The 26416-nt window shown below is 36.6% G+C and overlaps 1 long non-coding RNA gene across 1 annotated transcript in view; it reads left to right on the forward strand.

Moving 5' to 3' along the window:
- Positions 1–23687: 23687 nt before the first annotated feature.
- The window catches only part of LOC111918523 (uncharacterized), a 35714-nt gene continuing 32985 nt past the window's right edge, over positions 23688–26416 (forward strand). The window contains exon 1 of the long non-coding RNA XR_002859264.3: positions 23688–23889. This is a non-coding gene — a long non-coding RNA (uncharacterized LOC111918523). The remainder of the gene's footprint in view (positions 23890–26416) is intronic.

The following is a 26416-nucleotide window of genomic DNA, read 5'->3' on the forward strand; positions in this document are numbered from 1 at the left end:
GTAGTCCCAATTCCTTGTTAGGCAACTAGTTAAGGACTTTATGTATGAACATTAGAGGCTAGAAATCAATCAAAACCATATAGTTTTAGGAGTTTATGGCCAAGGATATGCTCTTGGGCCGTAAACCCCTTTTTCAAGGGCTAAGAGTGCCCTAATCACCCCCAAAGGCTTGGACTCTATTTTGGACAAATACCCTCATGTGTTTAGGACCTAGAAAACATAAGAAAAGCACAAGTATTGAAGAGTTTACGGCCAAGAGTGGTTCTTGGGCCGTAAACTCCCATAAAGGGGTCAAAGGACACCCTAAACACTTCCTTAGGCCATGAGACAATTTGGGCATGTACCTAGATGATTTATAGACTAGCTAAAACATTTATAACCCCATGTGTGAGGGAGTTTACGGCCCAAAAGGTTCCAAGGCCGTAAACTCCATCAAATGGTACCAAATGGTGCCATAAACCCTCCTAAAGCCAAGTATTAAAGCCTAGAATTGTTCCTAGTTATTATAGAGACTTGAAAGCACCATAAGAACCCTCCCAAGGGAGTTTACGGCTGTAAAATCCAAGGGAATAGGGTCTTTGGGCCGTAAACTCCCCATAGGAGTCAATATGGTACCTTAAACACTTGTTAAGCCTTGAAACAATTCCCCACTAGAGTTGTGATAATTCTAAGCTCCATTTCGAGACTTGGTTGAGAGTTTACGGCCAGGAGCTTACTCCCCTGGGCCGTAAACTCCAATGAATATGGTCTTTTGACCTTAAACTTCCATTAGGGGCATTGCACTCCTTTGTTGCAACCCATTAGCCTCCTAGCACTTGACCAAAAGTGTTGTCCTCGCGTTAAATGTTTATACTTGTATAATTAGTGATTAAATATCTAATTATTTATATACATATGCCTTCATATGTAATTAGGATCATTGTGTGTGTCTAAGTCTTCACTTGACACCAAGCACTTGTCCGATCCTTCCGTACGGTAACAGCCCGTTCAATTCCAGGCACTTACTGTAGGTGAGTTCATACCCCTTAACTAATGTTTTAAACTATTTTAAATGTTTTTATGGGGGGGGGGATACAAGTAGAATCATGCTACTTATTATGTCAATCACATGTGATTAGTAAGTAGGATTATGTTACTTATTACATCAATCACATGTGATTAATATACAACATTCAAATGATTTGGCTACTCATTAGCCATTTTACCAAACATTTTCCTTCAAATGATTTTTATAAACATTTTATATGTTTTAAACTCCTTATTACACTGTACCTCTTACTCTGTATATCATATTTCAAACTTATTTACAACTGTGTTTCAAACAAATGTTTCCTTATACTTAAACTGTTTTATCAAACTTATGCCTTCAAATTGTTTTATAGATTGACATCAAGTCGGTCTTTTCTTGAAATAATATTTATGTTTCAAATGTTTTATAAAAACTTATTTATGCTTTTATATTATAAATTGCATGCCCATATATGTATAGATGTATAAATAATGTTTAAAGGGCTTAGGAAGGCCATCCGCCCTATTTCCTTTTCGCGCCTTGAGATGTGGTCTGGTGGGATTTCGGGTGACCATCCGAAGGTCGTTTCCATATTAATTATATATCAAATATACATATATAGACATAAAAGTACTTCCATATTCATACGTACTAGACACATCATTAGCAAGTTACCATCGGGGTAACACAGGATCGTACTATTACATATACAACTATACTATGAGAACATATACAACTATACTAGGAAGAGAACATATACAACTATACTATGAGAACATATACAACAATACTATGAGAACATATACAACTATACTAGGACGAGAGCATATACAACTATATTAGAGCGATTACATTACTATACTTGCTAGATAGAGAGAACACACATTACAACTAGCACACGTAGAACCTTACAGTACTCTACTATATTATTACATGATCACACTTATAGGAGTACTTTTGCATAGATATATCAGGAGGAGTCCTATTACATTTTATATGTATCGACTCCGTTATCAAATCCTCATTCTTACCTTTACCTTGTGATACAATCACATATTCGACGAGATAGAATGGATTTAATATCCTAGTACCCAAGGATACATTTGTGGGATTGACCATTCCTAAAATATTTGTTAGCTACAGAGGTAAAAGTACATCCACGGATGTCAACGGTTGGTACCATTACAGGCATACGATTAAGGGATTAACTATTCCTATACCCAGCTGTTAGCAACAGAGGTAAGAGTACGTCTACGGATGTCTTAAAGTTAACAAGGTTAGTTACCCTAGTACCAAAGGGTAATATTTTCGGTTAGTTATATTATTACCTTTATCTTGTGACTCATTCACATAACCAATGAGGTAAATTTATATTTAGGTATCCTAGTAACAAAGGATACAATTTCTTATAATGATAATAATAGTAACACAGTTAGGTCTTGATAGAAGATTACATTGAGAACAGTTAAGTCTTGGTAGAAGAATCCTTTTGTTACTAATAGGAATCATAGGGATTTCTAGGGTTTTTCAAACATTTACAGTTGATCTAAAAACATTTTCATACGTATACGAGCTTTCTTTCAAAACAATGTCAAGTCTTAAAAATTATAAGTTTTACAAACTAAGACACATTAATACTTATGATCTCACCAGCTTCAAAGCTGATACTCGTTTTCAAAATTACTTGTATCCTCAGGTCATCATAGACAGGTACCGATGCAAGGAGAAAGGAAGATGGAACTTGTTCAAGACTTATCTTTCATTTTGATTTATGCTTTAGTGTTTATCAAAATTTGACAGAACACAATTGTATAATAATTATTTTATTAATGCAATGGATGATGTTGTTGCTTGTTTACTACTTTACATTGTTGTTGATACTATACATGACGTCCTCCGCCCCAGAACGTTTCCGCCGTTCTTGGTTTTGGGGTGTGACATACACTCTCGAATCCGGGGAAGTGTTACCAAGGACGTGTCTCCAATCTTAAGAATAACGAATTTACAAGTAATAATATGGAAATTCTCGTTTTATGAATATAAAATATAACATTTTATGATAAGATTTATAAGTTCCTTTGTTTTAGTCTTGAAAACTTAACTAGACAGTTAATTTCATAGTTAGTTGGTAACACGGTTTTCTGTGTTAAAAGCATGATGAACATGTAACCATTTCATACGAAATAAAAGGATTTTGAGTAAAAGTACCCTTGTACTTTTGCTTGTATTCTCCCCCTGAAAACATGAAAAAAAATACGGAAAAAGGTGTAGGGGTATGAACTCACCAGACGAGGATGTGCCGGGTAGGACTCTAGGTGTCAATTTAGGGCTTGAATACACGCGAGGGTCCTATGTAACATGAAGTGATACATAATTGTATCTAATTAGACATTGAACCACTAATTAAGTAAGATAATACACTCCGATGCGCGAAAACATCTTATCTCAAGTGTTAGGAATGATACGGGTTGCATTTAAGGGGTGTATGGCTTAGTTAGGGAGTTTACTCTTCAAGAGTAAACCCTTAAGGAATATTATGGCCCAAAGACCATATCCCCATGATTTTACGGCCGTAAACTCATGGGTGGGATGTTTTTGGTTGCTCAAAGGTCTTATATCACTTGGGGAAATAAGCTAGGTTCAATTCTAGGGCATAGGAAGTGACTAAGGTTTCAAATGGACCATTTATGGGAGTTCACGGCTGTAAACATAGAGGTTACGGCCATAAACTCATACTTGCCTCCTCATTTCATGCTTTGATGGTTCTAGGTTAAGCATACATGTTCTAGTCCTTTATACAAGCCATGGAGGGAAGTTAGGACACCATTTGACCTCCTTAAGGGAGTTTACGGCCAAGGGACCAATTCCTTAGGGGGTTTACGGCCTTAATCTCTTAAGGTCTTGGTTTCTTTGATGTTTAAGGTCCTTACTTTGATGGTGGTTGATTCTAGACATTAATCCAAGCCATAGGAGGTCTTTAAGGGCAATTTAACACCTTAAAAAGGTGTTTACCGCCTATGAAGAGGTGTTTACGGTCCAAGAATGTGCTTGGGCCGTAAACTCATGTTTACTCCCCTAATGATATGATTTTGGGGTTCTAAGATCATACATGCAAGCCCCTAAGTCATAGCTAAACACTAGAAAGGATTTGAAAGGGTTTTGGGGCCTCAAAACCCCACTTATGGGTGTTTACGGTTTGATGGTGTTCCTTGTCCATAAACACATGATTTTGAGGCCTTTGAATGATTTAAACACGAATTTTCATGAATAACAAGCTAAACAACAAGCTAGGATGGATCACTTACGATTTTGGAGCTCGAAAGGGGCGTTTTTGGATCAAAATCGACTTGTAGAGAGAGAGTAAAGAGAGAAAGCTATGAGGAGTGTGAAAAAGCTTTAAATGGTGACTACTCATTCTCTTATATAGGGTTTGAGTTTGTGGCCAGGTGGGGATCCACCCAATAGCGACGTTATATGGAGCTTATGGCCATACCCGATTAAATGGTCGTAAACCGACTTGGTTGAAACTAAAAACTTTTTAAGGGATATTGAAGGTGTTTCAAGTGTTTTTATTTCGTTCCGACACTTAAGAAATCATAATAAGAATCTTAACTACCTATGATGTTATATTATTATTGCATGCTCGATTCTTATGATTTATGTGTTTGTTAGCATGCACTAGTGCTATAGGCTTGGCGGAATGTATGACTAGCATGCAATAGTGCTAAGAATGTTATAACCTAAGAATGTTTGAATTGTCCTTATGTTCTGTTCTTGTTAATTTGGGAGCTTAGGGTAGGACTGGATATTTGAAATTCTATAGGGTCCAGCATTATGTATGATAGCATGCACTAGTGCTATAGGGTTGGCGGAAGTTTCATGGATGGAAGTGTGGTGTGAGACCAATAGGTCAGCTATGAGATATTTAGCATTCCTCTAGGAGTGAGGACTGAGTGCTCGCCATGTTATGTATTCAGTTAGGCCATTATGGTGATACTTGAGACAAATATGGGTAGGTGTGGAAGGTAGTATTGGGCCCGTACTACTGAAAGCACAGGACCCATACGCGTAGCAAGGAAGTCACAATCCCTAGGGTTTGGGTGGGAGCTGGTTCCCTAATATTATGTGTTTATCTGATTATTTTAATGGTGTGTTTCAGTATGGCGATCACGAGACATTTGACTGGATCCGGGTCAGGATCAGGGGCAGGAGATGCGAGCCAAGAGGGGCAACCAGCACCAGAGCCTGTGGTGCAGATGGGTACAGATGAGTTGGATGACAGGATCCGAGAGATTCTGCATGATAAGGTTTCTGCTCTGTTCCGGGCTCAGCTACCAGAGATGTTTGAGTATATTAATACCGCCATGGTCGAGTACTTCGATGAGCGATACACAGCCCTAGCAGAGACGGCTGCCACTGCAGCCACTACGGTTGTAATAGCGGCAGGAAGAGGATGAGCCAGTTGGGCTTTCCAGTACAGGGACTTCAATAACACGAAGCCCCCTACTTTTGATGGGACTCAGGACCTCATCAAGGCCATGAGGTGGATTTCTGACGTGGAGGGGTGCTTCCTCACTTGCTCATGTCCTACTGACCAGAGGGTCATATGTGCCCCGAACCTGCTGAGGCTTGGGGCCAAGGACTGGTGGAGATTGACTACAGGATCTTACTCTGATGAGCAGAGAGTTGCGATTACAGGATCTTACCCTGCCACACTTCCCACTACATGTTCCGTGCTCGATACATTCCACGGGTCTAGCGGGAACGTTTGGCACAGGATTTTCTAAGTTTGAGACAGGATGGGGAGTCGGTGACGGAGATCACCTGTATGTTCACTGAGCGGACGATGTTCTGCCTAGTGTTTGCTTCCGAGCAGTCTCAGATGACCCATTATCCGAGTATGCTCAAGAATGATATCCGACAGTTTGTATCTACCAAGCGATGTGATACTCTTCTAGAGTTGCAAGAGGCCGCCAGACGGCGGGAGTTAGAGATTAAGCTACAACTGAGGGAGTAGCGGCCGGCCCCAGGAAAGTCGCAGCTGGCGCCGAAGCGGTCTAAGACCGCTGATTTGAGGTCTGGGAGTCAGCAGAGCCGCTCTTGTGGGAAGTGTGGCAAGGTTCATTCCGGGATTTGTCGAGCCAGTAGTGGGGGCCACAGGTGTGGCAAGGAGGGGCGCTATGCGAAGGATTGTCGCCAGGCCGCTTCGATTCCGAGTATGAAGTTATGTTACCATTGTGATCAGGTTGGCCATTTGAAGACCAACTGCCCGTTACAAGCCGCTAATCCGGCGCAGGCTCCAGCGTCGACTACATTGATGATTACAAATGGGAGACAGGGTAGGGTGGAGCCCCCGAGGGCTCAGGGGCGTGCTTTTCAGCTGACGGCCGAGGAGGCCAGGGCAGTACCAGATGTGGTTGCCGATATGTTTCTATCCCTAGTCTTGATCATTATGTATGTATTTTGCTTATCTGTCATATTTGTAGTTAGGTACATTTTTAGTGAACTCTCTTCCAGCTTTGGTTTTGTTTGACTCGGGGGAGATTCAGTCCTTTGTATCTTGGGTTTTTAGTATGGAGTTTAGCATGACAACGGGTGAGCTTGAGTGCCTGTTGCGGGTTTCTATTGCTAATGTTCACGGGGTCACAGCTTCGTCGGTTCATTGAGGCTGTGTACTAGAGATCTTCGGGGTGCCTTTTCCGATAGATTTGATTCTGATTCCTATGGGAGATGTCTGCGTGATTATGGGAATGGATTGGATTAGTCAGTTTGGATCCATGATATATTGAGAGGGCCAGCGGGTGGTGGTTCGAACCCCAAGTGGGGGAGAACTAGTTATTTACGGCGAGGGTACCAGAGTTGGATCAGGGTTTTGTTCGGCTACCAGGGATCGGCAGTACATTCAGCATGGGTGTGCAGGTTACTTTGTGTATGTGGTAGATACACGGGTTAGGGATCAGACTCCGGTTTCAGAGGTTCCAGTGGTTCGAGAGTTTGTCGATGTATTCCTGGAGGAGTTACCCGAAGTGCCTCCTGAGAGGCAGGTCGAGTTCAGGATCGAGTTAATGCCAGGTGCGGCCCCTATCGCTAAGGCCTTGTACCGATTGGCACCACCAGAGATGCAGGAGTTGTCATCCCAGTTACAGGAGCTGCTGGGCAAGCAGTTCTCCATAGGGAGCACCGATCCTTTTCCTCAAAAAGAAGGATGGGTCGCACCGGATGTGCATTGACTAGCGGGAGTTGAACAAGTTAACGGTGAAAAACCGTTATCCACTTTTGAGGATAGATGATCTCTTCGATCAGTTACAGGGTGCTTCTTGGTTTTCCAAGATCGATTTGAGATCAGGGTATCATCAGGTCAGGGTGAGGGAGGAAGATGTGGAGAAGACCTCGTTCCGGACTCGTTATGGATATTACGAGTTTGTGGTGATGCCGTTTGGACTCACCAATGCGCCAGCAGTGTTTATGGATCTGATGAATCAGGTCTGCAGACCGATGCTCGATCGTTCGGTTATTGTGTTCATAGATGATATCTTGGTCTATTCCAAGACTCAAGAGCAGCACGAGGAGCATCTACGTGAGTTATTGGGTGTACTAAGACGGGAACGATTGTATGCCAAGTTCTTAAAGTGTGAGTTTTGGTTACGAGAGGTCCAGTTCCTGGGGTATCTTATTAACCAGGAGGGGATATTGGTCGATCCGGCCAAGATCGAGGCAGTTATGCAGTGGGAGGTTCCCAAGTCTCCTTCGGACATCAGGAGTTTCTTGGGGATGGCAGGGTATTATCGGAAGTGTATCCAAGATTTTTCGAAGATTGCAGTACCCCTCACTCGTCTGACGAGGAAAGGGGTGGTTTTCCGGTGGGGCCCCGAGCAGCAGGGGCATTTGAGACTCTTCGGCAGCGGTTGTGTGAGGCTCTAGTTCTGACCCTCCCTGATGGAGTGGAGGATTTTGTGGTATTTTGCGATGCATCCATCACAGGATTAGGGGTGGTCCTCATGCAGAGAGGACGAGTGATAGCCTACGCATCTCGGCAGTTGAAGCCGCATGAGACAAGGTACCCTACACATGACTTGGAGTTGGGGGTAGTGGTTTTCGCCCTCAAGATTTGGAGACATTACCTGTATGGGGTCCATTGTACCATATACACGGATCACAAGAGCCTGAGAAATATCATGGACCAGCCCAATTTAAATATGAGGCAGCATAGGTGGTTGGATGTAGTCAAGGACTACGACTGCGAGATCGTTTACCATCCGGGTAAAGCGAACGTGGTGGCGGACGCTTTGAGCCGCAAGTCAGCTGGGTCTTCTACTCCAGCCATATGTATGAGGATATTCGTGGATTCACCACTGGTAGATTTGATCAGGGATGCTCAGGTTAAGGGTATGCGACAGGAGAACTGGAAACTGGAGAGGATCAAGGGTGAAAACACCCGATTTGTGCGAGATAGCCGGGGATTATTGACCAGATGTGGTCATGTATGGGTTTCGATGACTGGTGGAGTCAGGCAGACAGTCATGGAGGAGGCTCACATGTCTCGTTTCTCTATCCATACGGGAGCCACCAAGATGTACAGAGATCTGAGTTTGAGTTACTGGTGGCCATGTATCAAGCGAGAGATCGCCTGGTATGTTGAGAGGTGCTTGACATGTCGAATGGTCAAGGCTGAGCATCAGATGTGGAAATGGGAAAAGATCACCATGGATTTCATTACCAAGTTGCCAAGGACGGCGAAGGGGTATGATGCTATATGGGTCATTGTGGATTGATTGACCAAAAGTGCCCATTTCCTGCCTATACAGGAGAGCTCCTCAGCCGATAAATTTGCCAATTTGTATGTTAGTGAGATTGTAGCTCTTCACGGGGTTTCGGTATCCATCATTTCCGATCGAGATGTTAGGTTCACTTCTCATTTTTAGCAAAAGTTTCACGAGGAGGTGGGCACACGGCTGTGCTTTAGCACAGCATTCCATTCGTAGACAAACGACCAGAGTGAGCGGACCATCCAGACTCTCGAGGATATGTTGAGAGCATGTGCTATCGATTTTGGTGGGAGTTGGGATTCCTACCTACCCCTTGCTGAGTTTTCATACAACAACAGCTTTCATTCCAGCATTGGCGCCCCACCTTATGAGCTGTTGTATGGCCAGAGATGTCATACCCCGGTCTATTGGGGTGAAGTCAGACATAGGGTGATGGGTCGGACGGAGGTGGTTTTGCAAACCACCGAAATGATTCAACAGATTAGACAGCGGTTGCAGACCGCGCAGAGTCGGCATAAGAGTTACGCCGACAGACGCCAATCTGAGTTGGAGTTTCAGTTCAGGGATATGGTGCTCCTGAAGGTCTCACCCTGGAAGGGTGTGATCCGTTTCAGGAAGAGGGGGAAATTGGGTCCCCGATATATTGGACCATTCGGGGTCATTGCCAAAGTCGACAAGCTGGCATACAGACTAGATCTGGCAGATGAGCTTAGCCGCATTCACAACACTTTTTACGTTTCGCAGCTGCGAAAGTGCATCATGGATCAGGAGGCAGTGGTACCGTTGGATGATATTCAAGTCAATGAGCGCTTGAATTACGTTGAGAGGTTAGTAGCTATATTGTAGAGAAAGATGAAAGTCTTACAGAACAAGGATATACCTTTGGTGAAGGTACAGTGGGAGCATCAGAAGGGATCCGAATGGACATAGGAGTCGGAGGCTAAAATGCAAGAGCATTACCCACAGTTGTTTACAGCAGCAGACTTCGGGGACGAAGTCTAGATCAAGTGGGGGAGAATTGTAACGCTCCGACTCTCAGGTATGATTTATAATATAAATTTTATTAATTTATGGCCCTACTCGACGAGTCTATGCCCTGACTCGTCGAGTAGCAGCGGGATCGGCCACATCATTAAGTGATAGACTCGCCGAGTCGGGCAAGTGACTCAACGAGTCAGAGCTGGCAGAGGAAACCCTAATTCATCGGGTTTGGCACCCTATTTAAAGGACCATTAGCCTCCTTGTGACTCCCCACAACCTCTAGAGAGTCCAACAAAAACCCTAAATGAGTGTGTTCCATTTTGTGAGGATTTCAAGGTTTGGAAGGTAGATTTGGTGAAGAGGACTTGAAGATAAGAAGGTAGCAACAAGAGAGCTTGTGTGAATCTGCAAACTTGTCCTCTCTAGTTTCATTTGGAGGTATCAATTCGTTTTCTTGACTCAAATCCTTTCTAGATCTCATGTGGGTGAAGAATTAGGGCTTTTGTCATATTAGGGAGCCTTTTGAGGTAGAGAAGCTAGATCTGAAGTTGCCACTTTAGATCTGGACTCCTCTTGGATCATAGATTCATAAAGTCAAGTTATGGAAATGAATAAACTTCCCTTTTGTGAGTTAAACCCCATTTCATGCTTGTTTATTGCCTTTTGAGATTCCATAGCCATGCAAGTACGTAAAGGTAGCAACTTTACGTTGTTACTGCACCCTAGGAACCCAGATCTACATCCTGGAACGATTGATTAACTCAAAATCGATGGATTATGGATTAGGTTGTGTGAACTCGACGAATCGGATGATCTGAATCGGCGAGTCATATCAGGGTTTCCGAGTTCTGAGTCGCGACTGAACTCGACGGGTCTTTAGGATGACTCGGCGAGTCTGATGGGTTTACTCGAAGTAATAGAATGCTATGGACTCGACGAGTGGGATGCTTCACTCTACGAGTCAGGTCAACATAATTAGTTAACTGTTGACTTTGACCGGAGGGGACCCGAACCTTATGAGCCTAGTTTGGGTAATTGGAATTTATGGTGGATATGGTTGATTGAATAGGTTGGTGTTCGGGAGCAAGGTTGGGAAACATTTGATACAACATATTCGACTCACTAGCAAGGTGAGTTATCCTCACTATACTAAGGGGTCTAAGGCACTAAGGCCAGCCCATTTGATATGTTATCTGGAGCTGTGTTAGATGCTGAGTATGACTTAGTGTTGCATGCCAGTGGATATACCTGTTTGGTAGGTCTGTAGGACTACTTGTGATGTTATATTATTATTGCATGCTCGATTCTTAAGATTTATGTGTTTGTTATATGGGATGGGTTAAGGTTGTACTGCTTCGTGCGGTAGCCAACAAACCCTAGGAGCATTCCAGTTACGGGCTAAAGAAGACTCGTATTGTGGGCTCGGGAGCATTCCAGTTACAGGCTGAGGGAGACTCGTATTGTGGGCTCGTGGGTTGTTTGTAGGGCTGTGGACCCGTTATGTTCAGTTTATTATGATATGATTGTGTGGACTATGTGTGTATCGGTATTTTGGGGGTAACTAACTAAGCTTTCGGGCTTACAGTTTCAAGTACCTCAGGGGATCGCGGCAAGACGAAGGCATGATTGTACAGCTCCTCACTTTATGTTTATGTTTCTGGGATATACTCTGATAAATAATATTTTGAAAACATAGTTGTAATGTTTGACGAATTTTATGTGTTTTTAAAAGTTTAAATTTGCTTGAAATTTTCGGGTGTTACATTAAAGGCCTCCAAAATAGTGGCCATGTCGATGTTTGGTATGTTTAGAGCATCCCTGCCAAACCTACTTACAAAGTGCCTTAAGGATTCTTTAGGATCCTAGACTACCCGATAGAGATCGCTAGTGATCCTTTTGAATATTGTGCTGCAAGAAAATTGGTTATTGAAAAGATTAACTAGGTGACAAAAAGAAGTAATAGAGTAGGGAGAAACATTAAGAATCCATTTTAAGGTTGATCCTATAAAAGTCGATCTGAAGCCTTTGCATAAACATACCTCCTTTAAATGTGGTGGAATAGGAATGATCTCCATCCATTCCCTATATTGTGTAATATGTTCTTCAGGATTCGTAGTTCCATCGTAAGGCTTCATGCTAGGAGTTTGGAAGCGCTTTGGAACTTTAGCGTCGGCTATCAAGGGGATAAATCTTGAGATCTTATGACTGGTGGGGGATACTTCTGGTATGGGTTGGACCACCCTTGGTACACTTGAGATCATCTGTCTTATTTGTTGGAGTTCTTTGGCCATGATTGGGCTTATTCCTACATCAAGATCCATAGAGTTAGTATTAATAGTGTTACTATTAAAGAAGTTACCAATATTTCCCTTATTAGGATTATTGAAGGTTTGATCAAGATCCTAGGTCACAGGAGTTTGGATGTCTGGGATCGCTCTCCCTGTTGGGGTAGCAACCGATGTTGGAGCTGTCGATTTCGGGCATTTCCCCAGGGATTCTGGATTGTCAAAATTCAGGATCCTTGGTTGCAAGATTGAGTGTGTCGCCTCTTGTGGATTAAAGATCTCCGCCCTTATCCTTTCTACTTCCTTAAGTAGCGTTCTATTGTCTTCCTGTTGCTGAGTCACATGTTGTGTCAACGCCTTCATCACAGAGAAGAGTTCGTTATTAGAGACCGAGACATGATGATCTTGGGGTCCCAGTGATCCTGGAGCAACCGGATGAGTGTGCTTTTTTGGTACATCAGAAGTTTTTCTTTGGCCAGGGAGCCCGCTTGGAGGAGGTGGGAGATTTTTTAAAGGAATAGAGGGAACAGAGGAAGAAGAAATGGTCAATTGTTTAGACATGATTTTTGAGGATTATAAACACTACGACCCCACGGTGGGTGCCAAATTATTTTGGTAAAAAATCGATCAAATAAATATCAACCAAAGTGACTGAGAGGTTGTGGTGTTGTAGTTGAAGTAATTAACGAAAATAGAACAATGTTGCACAAGTTATTTACAAGGAAAACCATTGATCATTGCTAGGATATTCGACACAAAACCTTGGGAGGTGATAATGATCACATGCCTCGTTAGATCTTATTGATTTGAATGTAAATTACAGAGACGATGATAAAAATACTAGTATAAGTGTTTGCCTAGCTCTAGGTTTGTAAGGTGTCAAATTGTGTCTGTTGTGTGTCTTTTACAAGTGTAATTATAGTGTAGGTTAAGTAACTACAAGTCCGAGATTTTCAGGATCCTATTGAACAAGCTGTCTTTACTTGGTAATTTTGGGTATTAAGTTTGACTCGAGCGATTCTTCAACGTTGACAAGCCTTATGTTTACTATTGCTATACACACATGAACAATAAACAAAAAATATATTTTTTAATTTCGTTAGGAAATAATGTTGATAATATTCAAGATCCTGACTTGATGTAACGTATATAATAGGATCCTAATTCAATTTAAGATTCAGGATCCGTATATAATAGGATCCTAATTCAATTTAAGATTCAGGATCCTGAAAGTGGTTCATCATCTTGACTCCTGAATGATAGATTAAAAAGATTGCCGATGTATTCTATAAATGTTAATAGAAAATAGATAAACTTAATGAACTTTTATTAAAAAATAAAATTATGTACCTATTACAAATTTACAATATAAAACATTGTATTTTTGGAATATAGAATAAGGTAAATAAGGGTTTAAAAAACAAAATAATTGGAGTGGTCGGATAAAGCTACAAATCTGTCACATGAGCCTACGTGGGGAAAACAAATTCAGTTTATGAAAGAGAATATTTTCAGGTTTTATTTTTCTTTTTAGTTAATATATTAATAATTATTGTAACGTGAGAATCTTAAATGTGTTGTTTTATTCGTTTAATGAAAATTGATGGCAAGTTAAATAACTTGATACTTTAACTAAGTAATGTTTTAAACATATAGATTGTTACAAAAGTTGAAATCTTTTATTTGAGCATAATATGATCCACCGACCTAAATACATCAATTAACAAACAAATCGTGTCACATTATGCTTTCATCAAAGGCAAAGCCGTCGGATTCTGTTTCAAAGTGACCTGCACGACTCGTTCTAAGGCTTGTTGGTATACTCACATCCCCACCACATCAAAAAGTAAGACCTTGTGGTATACATAACACGAAGCAAATTGTGGTCTAGCTGGCCACGAGAAAGTCTTGTGCACACCACCCCGACGTTCCGTGGTCGTGCTCATCCGTGCTCCCGACGACGAAATCAATCGAAGAAGTTTATTGGTTGTTGGTTTATTTGGTCGTTGAACGGCTATTTTGCCCGTTTGTTTATTTTTTATTTTTTTTTTCAAACTCAATTCACTACATAAATAAACCTTTTATTTTTACCAAAACTTACACCTCATTCTAATCTTCATTCTCTAAAACCACAAAACACATATACATGGATTCCACAAAACATATTGAATTTTTAAAAGCTTTTGACTCGGATACGACGTAGAATTCATCGACACATTCTTCTAAATTAACGAAGTAATGTAGTTTGAAGTAGGGATGAGAGTGGGTCCAAACTCGGACCGGTAGACCCGGACCCGGAAAACCTAGGAACCGGTTAACGAGATTTAGGACCGAAAACCGGTTCGGTATATAGGAATCGGTTCCGGTTTGGTTCCGGGTAAAGTGGGTCTACAACCGGAAAACCCGGAAATATCAAAGTGGGTCGAATGGAACCAAGTAAAGTGGGTCTAAAACCGAAAAACCCGGGGAACCTGGTAAAGTGGGTCGAATGCATGTTTTAAAATTTCACAAAATACAAAAATAAAGCTGAGAAAAAAAAATCGCAGCTTTGATATCCCAACTTTGGAAGACTATAAATCAATGAATATGAAACCAAAAATGACCAAATTATAGTATAAAATCATGTAAAAACTTTATATTACACTTTGGAAAAAACCGCATGTTATTCCGACTTCAAACAAATTAAATATGCATGTTTTAAATCTATCACGAAATACAAAAAAAAACTGAAAAACATAAAATTTTCAGCTTTGATATCCCAACTTTGAGAGACTATAAGTCAATGAATAAACACCCAAAAATAACAAAATTATATTCCAAAATCATGTACAAACTGTAAACTACACTCAAGAGAAAACCTCATGCCAATCCAACTTCAAACGAATGAGATATGCATGTTTTAAAACATCACAAAATATAAAAAAAGCTGAAAAACAAAAAATTTCCAACTTTGATATCCCAACTTTGAGAGACTATAAATCAATGAATATAAACCCAAAAATGACAAAATTATAGTCTAAAATCATGTACAAACTATAAAATATACTATGGAAAAAACCCCATGCCAATCCGACTTTAAACAAATGAGATATGCATGTTTTAAAACTATCACAGAATACAAAAAAAAAAAAAAAAAAAAAGTTGAAAAACATAGAACTTTCAGCTTTAATATCCCGACTTTGAGAGACTATAAGTCAATGAATATAAACCCAAAAATGACAAAATTATAGTCTAAAATCATATAAAAACTATAAACTATACTATGGAAAAAAAAACGTCATGCCAATCCGACTTCAAACGAATGAGATATGCATGTTTTAAACTTTCCATAGAAACCGATTCCAGCCTCTAAAACCGGTTCCGGTTCCTAACACGGTTCCGGTTCTTAAACCCAGTTTACCCGGACCCGAAACCCGGATTACCCGGAACCCGGATAGAGCCATTTTTTAAACCCGGGACCCGGACCGATTTTACATATTCCGGTTCTAACGGTTCCGGTTCCGGTCCTGTTTTCCGGTTCTAAATCTCATCCCTAGTTTGAAGTTGTAATTTTATTTTTATAATTAATGAAACACTAGTTTAAACAAATAAATGCTTTTTAATTATAAAAAATGTAATTTTATTGTATTTTTGAATTAAAAATAAATAAAAATAATGATGTGGAGTGGTGTGTTAGTGGTAGGTATCTCATGTTAGTGGTAGGAGAATGTGATGTTGATGTGGCACTCACCACATATGTGGTATGTGGTAGGTATAACGGATGACCTAATGTTACATTATCGTGGTATCATAACAACTTCTACAACAGTTGCTTAGGAAATTACCCACATTTAACCACGTATCATAAAATCTAAATTTTAAGATATATATATATATATATATATATATATATATATATATATATATATATATATATATATATATATATATATATATATATATATAGAGAGAGAGAGAGAGAGAGAGATGGTCATGAAGAGTAATGGCTCTAGCCATGCCTTCTACACCCCTTAGGGCGGTGGGGGCGGTGTCCCCGCCACAACGATTGTCCACCTAAGTTAAGGCTTAGCCTAATGATTGGTCCAATTAAACATTGTTAGGCTAACTAGTCGACTGGCTGTAAGTTCAAATATGAATCATTTATAACTATCATCGTACACTTGGCAAAGTATAAATCGTGCTAACAAATATTTTTTGGGCCAAGTCATGACTGGTTAATAAGGCTATCCGGAGTGGAAAGCTCTCCACACGTGAAGGGCTAAGCTGGAGGGGCTAAGGACGCGTGAACACTACCCCCAGCCCCGGTGGTTTGGTTGTGGCGTCTTTGTAAAGACGGATAAAGACCGGTGATCTGATTGGCTTAATTTTCTTCCCCTTATATTTTTTCTCTTTCTCTCTCTTTCTTTTTTCCTCGTCACACCCTAACCAATAGTGAATACCATTTCGACAACCTAATCGATTGGTTGTGGAATGGGTAGATAGTGACATGGCATACTCTTCACTCTTAAACCACCGGTGACCACTCTAGGCAGCCAAAAATTTCAACACATGTTATTTAAGTAAAGTCATATCAAAATATGAATATGCTATCAACACATGTCATTTAAGTAAAGTCATGATCAAAATATGAATATGTATCGTATATGAATACCAAGACTAAATTATTTCCAATATTGTAAGATACATGAATAGAATGATTGGACTTGATACAAAACATTAAGAATAGTCTACATTCTTTATCAATTTCCCAATAAACTTAAATAAATCTCATAACTTATCAAAACTCTAACGTTAAATACTCAATATATAATAACTCTAAAATCATATTACTCTTGAATACATGAGAAAACTTATAAAATAAAATAAAAAAAAAAAAAAAAAAAAAAAAAAAAAAAAAACCAAATAAAAAAAACTTCAAAAACATTAAAAAAAAATAATTAAAACCCAAAATAAGTCGTATTAATGATTTTCATTGGATCTCTCTACCAACTTTATTTATAAATGCACTCCGTGGAGGTGTCAAGGCCATTAGCTCAATATTGTTTTGGGGTTTCATGCATCATATTCCACATTTTAGAAGACCTGTCCTTGAGTCTTCTATAATACCTTTCACCAATGATTTCGAAAAAAACGAAGTAATTCTGAATTATAAAACAATGAGATTATCCATGACTTTATTTGCATGTTGTGTCATGAGAACATCGATGACCCTATATGCATGTTGCATAGGGGTGTTCGTTTGGATGAATCGGTTTAATCCGATCCAATCAAGTGAATCCAAATTAATTTCGGTTTTCAAAACTATATCCAAATAGTCCAAACTAAATTCAAATCCGATCCGATCCAACCAAATTATAATTCGGTTGGATCGGTTTTTTACAATTCGGTTTTCAAGAATGAAGACATTTCAACAAATATATAACTTTAGTATTAACTTACTCTATAATATAAACTAAAAAATATTGTTTAATTAGTTGTGAACTAAAAGTTATAAATAACTATCAAGAAAAATATATTATAGTTTACTACTTTATAGACAATTTTTTTTATAAGAAATACATATTAAAGTATTATAATAGATGAAAAAATTTAATATACTAAAAGAATAAGTTAGTAAATTTATAAATTATTAAAGATGTATATTAAAAAGAACAAAATAATAAAGTGCAATTCGGTTTTTTTGGACTATTCGGTTTTTATTTTATAAACCAAAATCAATCCGAAATCCAAAATAATAATTCGGTTTTGTTAAAAACCAATCCAAAAATCCGAATATTCGAACCAAATAGTCTGATCCAAATTGTCCAATTGGACAATTCGGTTTTATCCAAAAAGTGAACAGTCCTAATGTTGCATTATCACATGTGACCAATCAAAAGCACTTCCATACTCTTTCAAATTATGCTTGTAGGTAAAAGAACCATGGGAGTCATATTATATTTCACGATTGTCTGATACCTCAATGTAACACCCGCATTAAGTTAGAATTTTTATCCTTTTTAGTAAACTTAAAATTTTGAAAAAATAAATAATATAAAATACGAATAAAGAAAATAAAATATATGAATAAATTAAATAAATGATTATTAGTAAAATAAAAAGTTTAAATGTTATTGGAAGGTTATATTTGGATGAAAATAGAAAATTTAAGTTTGAAGGACTAAATTTGCAAATTTCGATAAACTTGTGTTTGGCTTTGCCTTGGGATCCAAAATGTCAAGGAATTCACTAAATAGTGTTAATATGGTAAAATAGTTGCATGAGGTGAAATTTTCAATTACGGTTTTGTATAGTGGAAATAAGGCTGATGTATATGTCTGTTTTCCACTATCATTAAAAAAAATTCTCTGCCTAAAGTTAGTTAAGTAAAGTTGCCAAAGGACAATAACCTTTGGATTTGAAATCATTTCTTATATGCCTAGTATTTGCCATAATTCAAAAGACCATTTTGTAGTCTTATTAAGAGATGTCTCAATAAGGGTTAAGGATTTACCCGGTGTGAGATACCATATTTTTGAGGAACCCAAGATGTTGTCTCAGTAATCGGTGAATCCATACGAGGGTGTTTCATTAATCGTTTCTTATATTCGAGTGTTTTTTCATTTCTCATATAGGGTTACGAGGGTGTTTCATTAATCGTTTCTTATATTCGATTGTTTTTTTTATTTCTCATATAGGGTGTCTATATGGTAAAATGGGACATCTTTTTAACCAACATCATTATACGTGCATGTAGAGAAGAAAATCCACCACACGTTCTAAGATCTAAAATAACCTTGATATTCAATATTCACCTCCATTCAATGTATAATGATGTAAAACCTTAAATCATAAAAAATACACAATTTCTTTTTTCAAAATTTGTTCATTTTCAAACATCATGTATCTAAACACATTTCATAGAAAGGTATATCTTTATTGTAAGATGATAGTCAATTCATAAACCTTGAGCATAAGCCACGTGTTATTAATAATTACACAACTAGATTATTTTATAAGTCTTCTAATTTGAATCCAAGTTTTTTCTTTATCATTTAACACTAGACTTTGCAATTGAAATACACGATAATATAGTATCATGCTCATGTATCTTAATGAAAACCATAACATATAATAACAAATCTCAAACACGTACAATCACACAATGTATACATATATAAAATCATTTTATAAAATATGTAACTTTAACATACAAGGAAATACTTAAGAAACACATATTTTATCAAACAAATTACCGATATACAACTTATATTAGACTCAACTCCAACATAACACATATTTATATCAAATCTCATAAGTAAACCATTCCTACTTTAGATTTCATACATAATTTATTCACATTCTAAAGTGATATCTAATATTATCAATGTGTGGCTGAGATTGATTTCCTCATTTTTAATATATATATATATATATATATATATATATATATATATATATATATATATATATATATATATATATATATATATATATCAAAAGAAGAGACTTAACTAATATTTTTAGTTTTATACACTTTTTTATTGTTTAAAAAATAACTAAACATGTCAAAATTAATAAGTGTTATTCTCTATAATTAGAGAGTAATATTTATATATTTCAAAAGAAAATTGATGTTTCAACATTTACTATTTAATGATCATTGATTTTTTATTAAAATGTGAATGTTGTAACATAATATATTGTCATAAAAATAAAGATATATTGATTTGTAATTATTAATATTATAAAATTAATACATATATATTTTAGATAATAAAAATGAAAAATGAATATATATATATATATATATATATATATATATATATATATATATATATATATATATATATATATATATATCAAATTATGAGATAAAAAAGTTATGAAAAAATAACAAACTATATAAAATGTTTCAAAAATATCATTAAACTAAAAAAGACACAAAAATATAATAAATTATTATTTTTTTTAAAATATCATTTTGATCGAGAAGAATGAATATTACAAGTCATAATAATATTGTTTAAAATTTATTACTTTTTACAACGATTTTTTTAGTTTTGTGGTATTTTTAAAAAACTTTAGGTAATCCGTTACCTATTATGACATTAACTATATAATAAAATGATTGTGATAATTAATAAAATAAAATGATTGTGATAATTATCTTCGAATTACATATTTGTCGATTATGAGTGGGCTCGCAATTCAAGACATGTTGACACGTCATGGTTCCATTAGGCCTTTCGTTTTCTTACCAGTAAACGACAATAATTGGGCCTTATCGTTAGCCCATGATGATAAAGATGGTTTTATGGTCATGGCTCTTATCCATGAATCTATGCATGAAGCATCCACCAACAACCACACAAATGTCTCCAGATTCATCAAGATTCATAAATAAACAAACAAACAAATACGAATATTACTATTTACGTAATTACGTCTGATATGAACATTGTAAAAGAAAAAAAAATTATAACCTTTGAAATAATATAATAAACATCGCTCATTTATATATTTATTTTTTCTATATGTATACACAATTATCTACAATTAATAAAATATAATTTTTAGGCCAAAACATATTACGTTTTTCTAGAATGATTACTTTTTGATTAAGTTATAAATTCACAACTTTGTAATTAATAATTTAATACTATTATATAAATAAAGTTACTCACAACTTTAACTTTATTAACGTATTATCTACCAATTTTACTGAATTACAGACGTGTTACGGTGTTACCACGCCGCCAAGTGAGCATAAGAGCATCCGGTGTACATTGCACGAATCGGTCCGTGGTCTACTTGGCCACGAACCACGGCCGTGCACACCACCCCGGTGGTTCGTGCTGGCTCGTGGTCGTGGCCATTCGTGGCCCGGACAACGAACCCAAACGCCCAATCAATTCGTTTCTTGTGTAGCCGTTGATTTGTATCCGTTTACTAGCCGTTGTTAAACGGCTAACTTTGTAAAAAAAAAAATAATAAATAAATAAATAATTTACCTATAAATACCATACTTTTACTCCTTATTTTTTACACCATTCTTTTCTTTCTCTATACACAAACTACACACTACATCTTCACAACCAAAAATCATGGATCCCAACCAAAATATCTCTCCAAACTACCGAAATTGCAAACCCGATAACGCTTTTGCGTTAGACACAACACATCGACAATTCCCGACGATGGAGTCACCTCAAGGCGGTTTTATCAATCTACTTCAAGGTGGTTCCCCTATCCAACAAACACCACTTTTCCAACAACAATATCAACCTTTTCCGGCTTTCCAACAACAACAATACCAACAATTTCAACAATTCCAACAACTACAACAACTACAACAACAATCGTCACAACAACAACCACCAAGCTCACAACCACCACTTTCGCCGGATTTTGTTCCAGAAACGCAACCTTCACCACCACCTCAACCAAAAAAGAAAAAAGGAAAAAAACCGACCCGACCCACTACCAACCAAGAAAGGGTCCCATGGACAAAAGAAGAAGAAGAAAAGTTAGCGGAGGCATGGGTGGCGGCTTCCGAAGATCCAATTGTAGGAGATAGCCAGACGTACGGAAGTTTTTGGGAAAAAGTCCGAGCCATTTTTTACGAGTTAATGGAAAGTGAAGCTCGAAATGCCGATCAAATTACGTCGAAATGGCGAGATATTCGATTAAAATGCACCGATTTTGGAGGAATCTACAACAATCTCCTAAACATACGCAAAAGCGACTCGAACGATTTTGATGTTTTCAAGGCGGCCATGGACCAATATGAAAAAACAACGCCTACACGCAAAGCTTTTCCGTATATGAAGCCGTGGCTAAAATTGAAAGACTCCCCAAAATGGAAAGAGCAAACGGAAGGAAGTTCCCAATCTTCCGGTTCAAAGCGTTCGAGAAACCCCGATGGAGCTTCTCAACAATCGGGCGGCCGAACACACATCGACATCAACGACGATCCGATAGATCTTGAAACCGACCAACCTCTTCCTCGGCCCGTTGGAAGAAATAAAGCAAAAAAAGCGGCGTCAACATCTTCGAATTCTAGTGTTATGGATATGTTCGACGATAAATTTGATCGATATGTGCAGCTTCAGGAAACGAAGGCCGAGGTGATGACTCGGATGGAACAAAAAATGATCGAAGCACAAACATCATTTCAAGAGGCACAAGAGACACTCCAAACAAAAACCGATATGGAAATCTTGAAAATGAAAGCGGACGACCTTGAGGGCGAAGACTTGGAACTTTTTCTAGCAATGAAAGAGTCGGTTCGAGCCCGACGTAGGCATAGGGGGTAGTTTATTTTATGTATGGTTGGAATTTTTAGTTTTTTAATGTTTTTTTTTTAAATTAACTAATGTAATTTTTATTTTGATTGTTATTTTTATTTTATTTTTTAATTTCAATTAATTTAGTTTTTATTTAATGTAATTTGGTATTTTAATTTAATGGAAAATAGTATTAAAAAATGTTTTTAATGTATTTTTGAATTAAATTTAAATAAAAAAATGAAGTGGAGTGGTGTTTTAATGTATTTTTGAATTAAATTTAAATAAAAAAATAAGGTGGAGGGGTGTGTTTAGTGGTAAGTACCCCATGTATGTGGTAGTGGAATGTGGTGATGATGTGGCACCCACCACATATGTGGTATGTGGTTGGTATAACGGATGACCTAATGCACACAACGTTACATAACCCAAAAACCTAAAGGTCAAAACATCTAACATAATGTTTGTAGGTGTTACATATTATTAAACCAAGAAGCATACCAATAAATAAATTGGAATATGTTGTCATGTATAATTGCACGTACATATCTGTATTAATTATTTTATTTTTGCATGTTTAAAATTCTATGAATAATAGCGATTTTTTATAAGGTCTCAGAGGTTTGTTTTGGTTATTTGAAACTTGAAAGGGAAGCTTGTAATTTGTTAACTAATCTCATGAATACCATGAATAGAGTCTAGGGTATGTGTTTGGAAAATAGATCTGAACTCTACGTTAATACCCGAAACAAATTGGTTAGCCTTATTCTCGAGCCTAAACCAAAAAATATACTATGATGATAAAGTCAGGATGTATGTGACGAATAATCAAGAACAAGAGAAGAAGATTGTAGAGTATTTTGAACATGGCTTCTTTGATATCCTTTCATAGCGATGAACATTTTTAATTTAAGATAAAAATTTGTCATGGTATTTATATTCAAATAAGGATTTCTTAGAAATCATCGTAGACCCACTTTAACATGTGTATATCATATAATATAATATATTATTTGTAACATCCAAAAATCTGGATGTTTAAAAAAGTACAAAAAAAAAATGAAAGAAAAAATCATGAGCAATTGCAAGGCTTAGATAGTCATTTCACATAATAATAATAAAACTTTCATCCATATAATGAATTTTAGGTGTTTATGGTATTGGAAAATAACACATCAATATGACCTTAGGACTATTTTGTAATATCCATTACATGTTATGTACATTTATATCGTGTACTATAATGTTTGCCATAATGACATATCAGGTCCCTAGGATTAATTATATGTAGTATAATGGATATGACATTTATCAATAATTTGAGGGACCAAATTGTGTGGTTCTAATACTTTCTCATAAGGTGTAATTGATTAATTGAACACACATTTAATAGAGGAGGAAACGTTTGAAGGGGATACGCTTTTTCTTCTCTTATATCTCCTCCAACCTCTCTATAAAACACCATAACAGTGTATGTAATTCCATCCATCGGAATCAATCAATTAAACACCATTATGTGAAGTGGAAGAATCATAATATGAAGTCGTATACCTTCAACATAAGGATATCATCTTCTCCAAGTAAGTATTATTTTATTAATCTAGGGTTCTTCATATTTATTCATGTTTATGCATAAATTGATCTTACATGTGTTATCAAAGCGTGGTTTAATTTTAGATTATCAAGTCGTTATTTCAGATTTGAAGTGTTGTTTGATAATAGTCGCATGCCCTAATTGAAGTAACGATCCCATGTTCTCTTGAAATCGTAATTTTGAAACCTGTATCCATTTTAGTGTTTGAACTCTAACGATTTTATTATAATTACTTATTAAAAGGAAAATTTGCAAATCCATTTTGGCGTTTGTTTTTTTAGAGAAAGTGATTTAATAGTCACACATGAATTTTAGTTTTTAGATTCATTTGATGAATGATTTACTGCATCAACTCATATAAACTATCATGTTTAATGCCTACAACCTTTGAAATTTCAAACTGAAATTCATATGTCCATTACTTAATTTGTAATGTTTCATTGATGCATGCTTTATTAAAATTAAACCAAATGCCAAATAGCTATGATTTTGGAGCAAAGTCTAGTACGTTTTGTGAAGGATATCCCTCATGAACAAAATCTCTTGTGAAAAATCATTTTAAATGGTATATGTTGTGGATAAGTAATGGGATCATATAGTTATTTGTCATTATCATAAAATTTAGATATTTTAGTTGGCATCTAATTGAATATTTCTTGCCGTCATGAAGTTGTACTTTATCTATTCCAAATTCAAAATAATTCGTTATTTATCAAGCGAAACTTTATGTTACTAATAATCATACAGTATTGTCCTTAAGCATGAACTGAAGACCACTATATGATGCAATTTAAATTTATTATCATATTATGCTTAATAGGTAACCACATGATTTTGTTTGCGACTTCATTTGTATGTCGACGAGTGGTATCTTTAATGTCAAGCTTAAGTCACCGGACCAAAGAAAGGTTACATAAGTTGACATTAGAGTTTATTAAACACCACATTATGCAACTGTGTGAGTTGTTATTCAAAGAATCTAAAGGCTAATTGAATAATAAGTTATGCAGTGAAATTTCAAGCATAAGATGCATGAATGTTGTATTTTTGCCCAAAGGTGATTACAATATTTGTGTAGCATAGTATGATTTTTGTACGCCATTATTTCCGGTTGTTGGTCTAGCCAAAGCAAAACTGATAATTGGTAGGGTATCTATAAAACCCATTATTTTGGTGTTAATAATAAACATATTGGTATGTTTTATCATGCTATCCCATGAAATGACTTTATTTAAAAAAAAAAAAAGGTGATAAGGATATTTCTAATAAGGTCCAAAATATGGGTACTGTAAATTTTGTTGCAAATATTGTCATTACAAGGCCGTACCTAATGAATTTTTTTAGCTTGCAAGCAAATGTGGATTATATGCATTTATGATTTATAAGTTCAATTGTACGGATGTTTGTTTTTTTATTACATGATTCCATACAATCCGAAAGTTGGATTGAACTTAAGGAACAATTAATGTTGGGAATGATGAAGACTTGAACATAGAAACACTTCACCTCACAAATTATTTTTCATGTTTTTTTTAAAGTGGTTATTCTTTATGTCTTAAAGACACCATTTAATGTATCAAGTTTAACTTGAAACTAATTATTTGTATCTAAGTTAGCGTATGATGACTATACTTTTATGATTGGATACAATAATGTAACTGTTAGTTTCAATTCCCATATTGTTGGTTATGGTTGTTTGGAGGAATACCTCTATTAGTTACAATTAAACAACCATTTTATGGAACCTTTAATATCGTTTAATATTGACGAGAACTTAAATTGAGAAGTTTGAGACTTTATCCACATTGTGACATTAAGGCTTAGGTCACAAATCACAATATAGGATGATACGTGTCGTAAAATGTTCTATTGTAACTTGACTTCTCATGATTCAATAAATGCATCACTTGTATCCAAAGGAATAAATAAGGATCTACAAGATGCTCAATTTACAAAAGCTTATTAATATTAACCTCTGTAGATCTTGACAAAGGTATGTGGTCAAAAATCACATATAACTTTTATTGATTATTATTCTTGATGCATGTATCCGTACTTGATGAATGGAAAATCTAAATCTCTTCAAATGTTTAAAATGCTTGACGCCAAAGTTGAAAATCAACTTGTCCATAAATTATAAGCATTCAGATTAGATATAAGTGTCATATATTATATGGTAAGCATACAAAACTTGGAAACGGACCCCAATCTTTCTTTGAATTTTGTAAAGATCATGGGCTAATTAACCAATACCCCATGTCGCGTACTCCTCATTAAAGAATGATGTTGAGAAGAGGATTAGAAACCTAATGGACAGGGTGAAAAGTATGCTTGTAAACACCAAGTTGCCCTAATTTTGGACCTAGGCAAAACGGCAATCCACATCTTAAACAAAGTTCATTTACAGTCTGTTCTTAAAATTCCTTTTGAGTTTTTGACAGGAAGAATACAAGATTTAGGTATTTAAGGGTGTGGATGTACGGTCGAAACAAAAATCTACAATCCTGAATCAC

This window comes from Lactuca sativa, chromosome 8 (genome assembly GCF_002870075.4).
Source record: "Lactuca sativa cultivar Salinas chromosome 8, Lsat_Salinas_v11, whole genome shotgun sequence".
Lineage (NCBI taxonomy): Eukaryota > Viridiplantae > Streptophyta > Magnoliopsida > Asterales > Asteraceae > Lactuca > Lactuca sativa.